Source organism: Ornithorhynchus anatinus, chromosome 7, assembly GCF_004115215.2.
Source record: "Ornithorhynchus anatinus isolate Pmale09 chromosome 7, mOrnAna1.pri.v4, whole genome shotgun sequence".
NCBI classification, from domain to species: domain Eukaryota; kingdom Metazoa; phylum Chordata; class Mammalia; order Monotremata; family Ornithorhynchidae; genus Ornithorhynchus; species Ornithorhynchus anatinus.
In genome coordinates, this window is record NC_041734.1 from 51,841,571 (window position 1) to 51,851,910 (window position 10,340).

At 44.5% G+C, this 10,340-nt stretch overlaps 1 non-coding gene across 1 annotated transcript; it reads right to left on the reverse strand.

Moving 5' to 3' along the window:
• Window positions 1-9,930: 9,930 nt before the first annotated feature.
• LOC114813486 lies at window positions 9,931-10,068 on the reverse strand. Its single transcript, XR_003761203.1, has one exon. It is a non-coding gene; the product is annotated as a small nucleolar RNA SNORA7 (small nucleolar RNA).
• Window positions 10,069-10,340: the final 272 nt, after the last annotated feature.

The window sequence follows — 10,340 nt, forward strand, 5'->3', positions numbered from 1 at the left end:
GCTGCTTCTCTAAACTCTACACCGTGAGCTCCTTGTGAACAGGGAACAAGCCTACCAAGTCGGTTACACTGTACTCTCCCAAGTGTTTAGTATAGTGCTCTGCACACAGTAAGTGTTCAATAAATGTCACGGATTGACCATTGGTGATGAGGGGAAACATACAGTTTCCTCCATAAGCGCTCAGGTCTGGGACTGGCGGGTCGCGTGCCGAGGCCAGAATCGGGGATGGAATCCAGGTAACACTGAAAGTTCAGCTCAGTGCTGGAGCCAAGACTGACCGGGAAGAGAGGGTAATTGTAGGCAAAGGAGAGGAGGCACCGTAGACGGGGAGAAGGGCAACAGAAGACCGTGGTGGGAGCATGCGAAGATCTTGGTGAGAAGTGAAAAGGGTGTGAGGTGACGAGGAGTCTGTGTTCCCGCAGACCAATCATCCTCTCTCTGTAAATTATTTATTTATTTATAGTAATGCCTGTCTCTCCCTCTGGACTATAAGCTTGCTGTGGGCAGGGAATGTGTCTGTTTATTGTTGTATTCATCCAAGTATTTAGTTCAGTGCTCGGCAGTAATAATAACTGTGGTATTCGTTAAGCGTTTACTCTGTGACAGGCACTGCGGAGGGGGAACACGAGCAAATTGGATTGGACCCCATCCCTGTCCCACATGGGGCTCACGGTCTCAATCCCCATTTTACAGATGATGTAACTGAGGCACAGAGAAGTGAAGGGACTTGCTCAAGGACACACAGCAGAAAAGTGGCAGAGCCGGGATCAGAACCCATGTCTTTCTGATTTCCAGCCCCGTGCTCTATCCACTATGCCATGCTGCTTCTCAATTCGCCCAGCGGCAACACTACCAACATTGTAACTGGGCAGAAGCAGTGGTGCTCACTCTGGATGAACTGACTCCTTCCAGGAATAAAGTAACACGAGGAGGAGGTGGCAGAGGATGTGGTGGGTCTCAGCCTTTTTTACCCTTTTGCGCCTCTCAGCTCATCCCATTTTTTTCTCATTGTCAGGTTCCTTTCCCCCCTTCTTCCTCCTCTTCCCCTTCCCCCTCCCTTTTCTCCCTTTTCCCCCTTTTTCTAGCCCCAGAATTCCCTTGGAGTTTGCCCCATTCCTGTCCGATCACCTCATCCTAATTGGGTAATAATACAAACCTAAACAAATCTCATATCCCCAACCTCTGTTTTGGAGGTTCAATTCACCATCGGATCATAAGGGTTCTCACAGGAAATTTCCCATCCATCCGTCTCCGGGGAGGACTATTTCTCAAACCATCCTAAGCAGAGAGATATCCATTTTTTCTTAAACATTTGAGATTAAAAAACTCTTCCATCTCTTTTAGCCCTCGGTTTCAGTGCCTAACAATCCTTAGGCAGGAAATCACAGGCGGCTTTCAAACCAAGATATTATCTCATCATTTCCAAGACTCCAGCGGAATCAATATTCATTGAAAACTTGTTTTAAATGGGCTGCTCCTTTTGTTCCCTCTGATTAAAAAGCTTCTTTAACTCCTCTGGAGTATTCCACTCACCCTCCCTCCTGGGGAATGGGTTTCTGGGGGAACGGTAAAGGAAGGAGCAGACAGGACAGGCTACAGAGAAAGAAAGAAGAGGCAAGAAGTATAAAGTCCAAGGGTTCTGGGGTCTCTGAGGACGGTCCGACAGCGAGAACTAGACAGGGTCCGTATTTCCCGTGTGCCCAAGTACAGAGAAGAAAGTCAAAAGGTTCTCCTCTCCACGACTGCACCAGCACGGTAAGGCGCTGGAACATTGCTCCAGTACATTCTAGAACGAGCCTTATTCATTCATTCCTTCAATCAATAATACTTATTGAGCGCTTACTATGTGCAGAGCACTGTACTAAGCGCTTGGAATGTACAAATCGGTCACAGATAGAGACAGTCCCTGCCCTTTGACGGGCTTACGGTCTAATCGGGGGAGACGGACAGACGAGAGTGATAGCAATAAATAGAATCAAGGGGATGAACATCTCATTAAAACAATAGCAAATAAATAGAATCAAGGTGACGTACATCTCATTAACAAAATAAATAGGGTAATGAAAGCATTATTTAAAGCACATCTCCTCCTCATGCGGCTCCTCTTAGGGACAAAATCCTGGGTTGGCTTGGTCTGACAGGGAATTGACATTCCGTGGTTCTAATCCCAGATCTGCCACCTGCCTGCTGGGTGACCTTGGGCAAATGGCTTAACTTCTCTGGTTCTCGGTTTCCCCATCTGCAAAATGAGGATTAAAAACCCCTCCTCCCTCAGCTCATCCCCTATCTCACCTGACCGATTTCCTAATACAGCCCAGCCTACACGCTCCTCTTCTCTAGCATCAGCTTGCTCGCTGTGCCTTGATCTCATCTCTCTCACTGCCAAGCCTTTTCCCACATCCTCCTTCTGGTCTGGAACTCCTTCCCCCTCCATAAACAACAGACCCGCACTCTCCCTACCTTCAAAGCTTTATTAAAATCCCATCTCCTCTCAGAGGCCTTCCCTGTCTAAACCCTCATTTCCCCTACTCCCTCTCTCTTTTGAGTCTTTTTTGCATTTGTTTCTGTACCCTTTAAACACCTGATATTGACCCCATCCTTTACTCCCTAGAACTTATGTATAGATCTATAATATATCCATAATTAATTTGAATGTATGTCTTCCCCTCTAGACTGTAAGCTCCTCAAGAGCAGGGAATTTGTCTACCAACTCTGTTGTATTGTGCTCTCTTAAGCACATAGTACACATCTGTAATTTATTTTAATGTCTGTTTCCCCCTCTAAATTATAAGCTCCTTGTGGCAAAGAACATGTTTACCAACTCTATTATACTGTTCTCTCCCAAGAGCTTAGTACAGTGCTCTGCACCCTGTGGGCACTCAATAAATATGTTGTTTGACTGTTTTGTCAGCTCTCAATAAATACCACTGATAAATATCATATCTTACCTTGATATTAACATCTAGGTATGCCCTGAACTTGATCATTATTGCTTACTTTAAATTTTTATTATGATACTCATCAAGCACTTATGCAGCAAGCATTGAGACAAGCAATGGTGTAGATGCAAAATAATCAGATTGTACATAATCTGCGCCACAGGGGATTCGTGCTTTGGCGGACAGGGGGAGAAGCAGCTGGGAGATGCAGGTTTGATACAGATACAAAAAGATCCGAGAACCTGCTCACCAACCAGGGAGTAATAGGACTAAGAATCTCAGCGGGATCTGGGTCCCAGTATCACTGTTCCCATTCTGGCATATGGACAAGAAAGGCCCAGAGTGGCTTTAGGAGTCAGTGTGAGAGAAATGAACAAGCAAGGATGCTTGGCTGCTCATTTTGGGGACTAATTACTAACCCCCTTTGATCAAGGTGAGTGTATTTAGGAAGCTTGAATGAGATCAGGAGCAGAGACTTCAGGAGCTGGACCTACAAAGCATAAAAGGAAGACAGACGGATAGAGAGTGAGAAATGGAACACAGAAGTGGGAAGGAAAGACATGAAGGGAAAGGAGAAGATGACAGGCAGTGAAAGGAGAGCAAGAGAGGCAGGTAGAAAGAGAGGGAGAGACAGAGAGAGGCGGACGGGGGAAGATATCACAGATATACACACAACCCCACACACTCCCTCCCTCGCTGACCTTATCTCCTTCTCACCCAGAACTGTTGCTCCTATTTTCTTATACCATTGCTCATTGCACCACAGAAGCCACCACCATGCACAGTGTTCTGGAGGTTTCAGGAAATAATAATGATATCAGTGGTATTTGTTAAGTGCTTACTACGTGTCAAGCACCGTTCTAAGTGCTGGGATAGATACAAGCAAATCAGGTTGGACACCGTCCCACACTGGCCTCACAGTCGTAATCCCCATTTTATAGATGAGGGAACTGAGGCACATGGAGGTAAAGTGATTTGCCCAAGGTCACAGAGCAAATAAGTGGTGGAGCCAGGATTAGAATCCAGGTCCTTCCGACTGCCAGCCCTTTGCTCTATCCACTAGGCCATGCTGCTTCCAGGGTGATCAGAACGGTCATAATGGAAACCTCTGGAAAAAGCTCGAAAAGTGGCTTGCAGCAACAACGGCTGAAGACAGAGAAGAGGAGGAGGATTAGGAGCCCGGGAAACATTCGTCCATTTTTCAGCTACATCTCTGAGGTTGTTGTATAACTCCCCCAGCCACCTCAGTTGAAAGGACTTTTAGCAATGTCTCTGGAAGCTTTTGGGGGATGGGGGTGGATCTCTAAATCCATGACTCTCCCACGTTACACGAGACAGTTATATTTACCTCTGCTACTATCCAGAGCCATAGCTCTTAGGATTTCTTAGATATCTCTACCTGCTTTTGATTTTTTTGTTAAGCTTTTACTTTTCATCACCCAACTTTCAAAAATAAGTTTTCCACTGTCAATAGAATTGCTCCAAGGTTGACTTCTAGGTCCTGTATTACAGAAGAAAATTAATCAGACCTAAGGACCGATCTGCTAGGCTACCCAAGTTTGCAACAAGAGACTGAAGGAAATGACTTCAAGAAAAGCTTTCCAAATCTGGCCTGGCCAGTTAGACATACCAAGCAGATGTCAATTTAATAGAGAACATAAAACTTTTTGATTAAACTGAAAAAAGGGACTTGTCCTAAAAATATTCAGGAAGTTTGAACTGAGGGAGTAAAGAAAGAATGGTCTGTCACAACCAGTTGGTTTAGCATAAGAAAAGAGGGTGTTTGTGTTTAGACTGAAAACTAGCATATTTAAGGGCCTAAAACAGGCCTGCTTCTCAGTGTTAAGAACTGTGAGCTCTGGATTGCTGAAAAGTAGGGATTGAGCTAGAACTGGGTTCTTCCTTATCACTCTATGTCACTTTGTAAAGTCAATAAAAATTTTACCTGTGTCAAGAACAATGGCAGCCACCAAACCAGTTGAGGTGTGAGAAGCCTGTTGATCACTAATACTGGTCAGGGTACCCATACTGGGAATTAGCATATTCCCTCACCTAGAGTGAAAAATCTCCAGAAGATAGGCCAGGAGGAAATGCAGGGAGGACCCTCGCCTCATCTGGTTCTGGTGATTTCTCTCTTTCTGGGTCCTTCAAAACATTTCTCTCCAGAAGCATCTACTGCACCTCTCATGAATTATTCAGTGTTGACACTTGGAGGGTACAGGAAAATGAATGAGGATGGAACCTCATTCCAGGGGTGAGAGGGGTGATGAGGTTGGGGTTGGAGATACGCAGAAGAGAAAAGCCTGGATTTAAAACTCCAGCACCCCTGCCCAGAAGGAAGGGGTTAAGAGTCCAGCTGGGGAGGCTTTCAGGCAAGGGCCAACAGGAAGCTGAGGGGGTGTCTGGCGGGGCTACAGGAAAATTCCAATGTCGAGAGCAGTGCCTTGGGACGCCACAGTGTCTTCAGCCTGGACTTTGTTTAATAAAAAAAAAAAAGAAGCACAAAAAAACACCCTTTGGAGTGGGTGGATCCTCCAAAGAATGAAAATAAATAATATTTTAGAAAGTTTATTTTTCTTAAATCACTTAAACCCCTGTAATAAGGGAGCCATTGGAGATGGAACAAGATATTTCAAAGGAAACAGGAAGTATGCTAAGAGCCCTGAGGGAGCTGGGGGAGAAGGGGGTGGGCAAAGGCAGCCCAAGAAAGGAGCGGGGACGGGAAGTTGTAGAAGATACGCTGGGGAGTTTGTGAGCTGATAGGAGAGCCAAGAACTCAATGAGTGGAGAGCGGAGCAAGGTACAGTCTAAAAAAAATATGGACTGACTGGCTTACCCAGAAACAGAAGCTACATCGAGAAACTCTGCTGGGTTTAGAAACCTGTCATCTTCTAGTCAGCCCACATCCATCTCAACCATCTTTGTCCTAAAGTACCACTTGAGTCGGTCAGTCAGTCAATCGTATTTATTGAGCGCTTACTGGGTGCAGAGCACTGTACTAAGCACTTGGAAGCGTCCAATTACAACAACAGACACATTTCCTTTCCACAGTGAGCTTACAGTCTAAAGGGGGAACTGGTCACCGAGCCAACCCCAGTCCACCAGTTTGCTGCTAAGGCCTATAGCCCAAGGTTTCTATTTCCTTAGGCTATTTCCTTAGCAACTTGGGGGTAATAAATTGTAATCCTTTGGGTAAAAATCCCTCCTTTGATTGTAAGATCCTCTATACAGTAAACTTGTCCTCTAGACTTTAAGCTTGTTGTGGGCAGAGACCACGTCATTCAACTCTGTTATACCGTACGCTCTCAAGAGTTTAATACAGTTGATTGATTGATAAAATGAGGACCCTTTTTAGAGTCAACTTGGCACTTTATGATTTCTAGGAAATTGCTTACTGGATAAAACTAGATTTACTTTACATGGAGTATGCCTTTCCTCAAAGCCCATCCTCAGAAAAAAAAGGGCATTGTGGACAGCAAAAGTTTCAATCAACTCCATTGTCTTGTACTCTCTTCTCCAGCTCTTAGTAGAGTGCTCTGCACACAATATGCGCTCAAGAAATACCACTGATTGATTGATACCTCTATAATTATTAACTTCGCCAACACTGTTATTCCAGTTCCTTCTCAAGAGGAAAAGAATTGAGAGCTCTTTCAACTTTTTGTCTAGAACAATTGCCCGGGTTACCATGCAGAGTCTTCATTTGGTGTCTGATTTCTACTAAATATCTGGTCTGGATTCTAACCTCCCCCTTTAACATGTCCAACAGGCTAACTTTGTAAGGATTATCATAGCCTTCCGGTTAAAGCGAGAGAGTTAGCTAAGAATCAAGGCAGCGTGGCCCAGAGGAAAGAACCTAAGTTGGAAGTCAGACTCTAGTCTACCATTATCCTGATGTATGAAAGTCATTCAATCAATCAATGGTATTTATTAAGTGCTTGCACTGATTGATTACTATGGGCATTGCACTGCACTAAATGTTTGGGAGAGTCCAAAAGAGATGGTAGACATGTTCCCTGCCCACACAAGCTTACAGTCTAGAGGGGGAGATAGACATTAATATAAATTACAGATATTAAACTTAAAACTCTCTATGCCTCAGTTACCCTCATTTGTAAAATGGGGATAAGATTCTCTCTCCCTTCCTCAGATTGTAATTCCCATGTGGGACAGGGAAGTGAAGCTTCTCGTGGACAGGGAACACGCCTACTAATTCCGTTGCCTTATACAGTGCTCTGCACACAGTAATAATAATAATGTTGGTATTTGTTAAGCGCTTACTATGTGCCGAGCACTGTTCTAAGCGCTGGGGTAGACATAGGGGAATCAGGTTGTCCCACGTGGGGCTCACACTCTTCATCCCCAGTAAGCACAGTAAGCACTCGATAAATACCACTGATTGATTAATCGATTTAAGGGCCACCACCCTCCTGGGAATTGGGGGGTGGGGGGTGGGGAGAAGGTCCTGAAGAGCTTCTAAATAAATTACTCCTCTCCTTCTCTGACGCAGCCTCTCAGCTGGCCAGCGGCATGATAAAAAGGCAGGGGCTACTCCTGCAGTACAACTGTCCCTTGCAAGGCGAAGAGGGGGCTAGTAAAGTACCACAGCAAAGATAATCAGCAGGTTGGCAGGGTATAGAGGCAGGAGACAAACAGTGAGACCTCCATGCCTGGGATTGCCCTCAGTGATCCTGGACAGTTTATTGACAGAGGGCAGAGACTCGTTTATTCCATCAACAACTGGACTCGACCTGCTCCGTTAGATTGTAAGCACTTTAACAGGGAGTTTGCATTTGGCTTCTGGCCAACGACCTCAACTGTTTAGCATAGGGTTCTGATTGATTTGTAAGCGCTCAATCAATCCAAAGTATTTACCCAGCACCTACTGTGTGGAAAGTCTCACCCTAAGTACTTGACAGTGCAATAGAATTAGTAGGCATAATCTTCCTTTTTTATGATATTTGTTAAGCCCGGGGGAAGATACAAGCTAATGAGGTTGGACACAGTCCAGTCCCTCATGGGGCCCACAGCATTAATCACCATTTTACGATGAGGTAACTGAGGCACTGGGAAGGTCACAGAATAGTCAAGTGGCAGAGCAGGGATTAGAACTCCCAGGCCTGTGCTCTATCCACTAGGTCATGCTCCTTCTCTAATCCTCGTTCTCGAGGAGTCTACAATCTAGGGGGGAAAACAGATACTAAAATCAATTCCAGATAGGAGGCAGTAATAGAGTATAAAGATATCCAGGGGATTGTGAGTGCTCAAATGCCTCAGTGGAGAAGAAGTGCTGAGATGGTAGTAAAGGGGAATAAAAAGAGGAAAGGTTGGAAATGACTGAATGAAGAAATACCATAGAATGACTGATCTGTCTTCCCAGTGGAGCTCCGTAGACCTGAGGGCAAAGTATTCCTATCTTTACGGCTGGGAAATCCAGACTGAAGCTCCTCTACTAGACTGCAAGACCCTTGTGGGCCAGCTTGTGCCTACAAACTTCAATGTGTTGTACGTTCCCAAGAGTTTAGTACAGTGTTCTGCGCACGGTAAGTACTCAAGAAATATGATTGATAGGTTGAGTGATTGGTGGAACAGGCGGAAAGGTGAAGTATTTAGTTAGTGAAGCAATGGTCTTTATTGAGTTTCCACTACCTTTTATGTTAGAGAAAGTGGTAAGGAAACCAATCAGAAAATCAGTTAGAGTCGAAAACCAAGATGGTAGGAAACTTAGGATTTCAATTCAGCTCATCTGATTTTCACTCTCGCCATTAGATCTTCCATTATGACTCCAGTTTTGAAAGAACCTATCATCCCCTAGGTGCCTTACACTACTTTTTGAAAACTTCAATGGGGAGAAAAATGTGCAAACTAATGGAAGACAGTATGGGATGAGTGGCTACTTGTTGATTGATCGTGTTAGATTTCTACAACTTCATAAAGTGCCTAAAGCTAGAGCTTATTTTTTTTTTCAAATTAGGCAGATGTTTCTGAACCCAACCTGGAGGCTATTAAGACGGAATTAGTTTGAGAGACACATATCCCTCCTTTGAAAACATAATTAGTCTCAACAACTTGAAGCCATTACCATGTATTCCCAAAATGATCATAACCACTGTAGTAGAAACTAGAGAGAAAGGGGGCATTAAAGGAAATCGCTTGCAAATTTACAGATCATAATTGGAAGTCCATTAGATGCCCTTAAAGATCAAAAGCCATGACCACTGAACCAGACTGCCTTCATCAACCATAAGTAATAGATAACCACTTAGTGTTCCCTGGAATACCTACTTCAGTCAGTCAATACTATTTATTGAGTACTTACTCGCGGCAGAGCACTTTACTAAGACCTTGAAGAGTATAACAGAGTTGGAAGGCACAATCCCTGTCCTCGAGGAGTTTAGAGTCTATTGGGAAATTTGGTGTTCATTTGTTGATAAATGGACTTGAAAGACACTGATAGATATCAGGCAAATCAATCGATTGTATTTACTGAGCACTTTCTGTACTACAGACTTGGAGAAAGAGAAGGTAAGACATACCAGGGTGGAGTGTGACCTTTCGGTTAGAACGCGGGCCTGTGAATCAGAAGAACCCGGGTTTTAATCCTGGTGGCTCCACTTGTCTGTTGGGAGACCTTGGGTAAGTCACTTCACTTTTCTGTGCCTCAATTACCAAATATGTACAATGTAGATTAAGACTGTGAGCCCTATGTGGGAAATAGACTGTGTCCAATCCGATCTGCTTGCGTCCGCCCCAGCCCTTAGTACAGTATTTGGCCCATTGTCTTATGCCGTCGAGTCGCCTCCGACCCACAGCGATGCCATGCGCACATCTCTCCCAGACGCCCCAACTCCATCTATAATCGTTCTGATAGTGGATCCATAGAGTTTTCTTGGTAGAAGTGGTTTACCAAGGTCTCCTTTTGTGCAGTACAGTTGAGTATCCACCCTTGACTCTCTCCAATGCCGCTGCTGTCCAGCACAGGAGGGTTTTGCCTTGTAGCAGTTTGCCTTCCACTCGCTAGCCACCGCCCAAGCTAGGAATGGAATGGACAGGCCTCTGCTTGACTCTCCCTCCCGTAGTTGAGACTGATAGAGGACTGGACACTCTCCAGGTGCCACCCTTAGAGGGGGGTTTGGCCCATAAATGCTTAATAGCTATATATATATATATATATATATATACATACATAAACACGCACACATAATGTATGTATTTAAGTGCTTCCTATGTGCCAGGCATATGTAGACATATTCACACATATATAATAATGATAATGATAATAATTGTATTTGTTAAGCACTTACTATGTGTCAAGCGCTGTTCTAAGCACTAGGGGAGATATAAGGTAATCAGGTTGGACACAGTCCCTGGCCCTCATGGGGCTCATAGTCTTCATCCCCA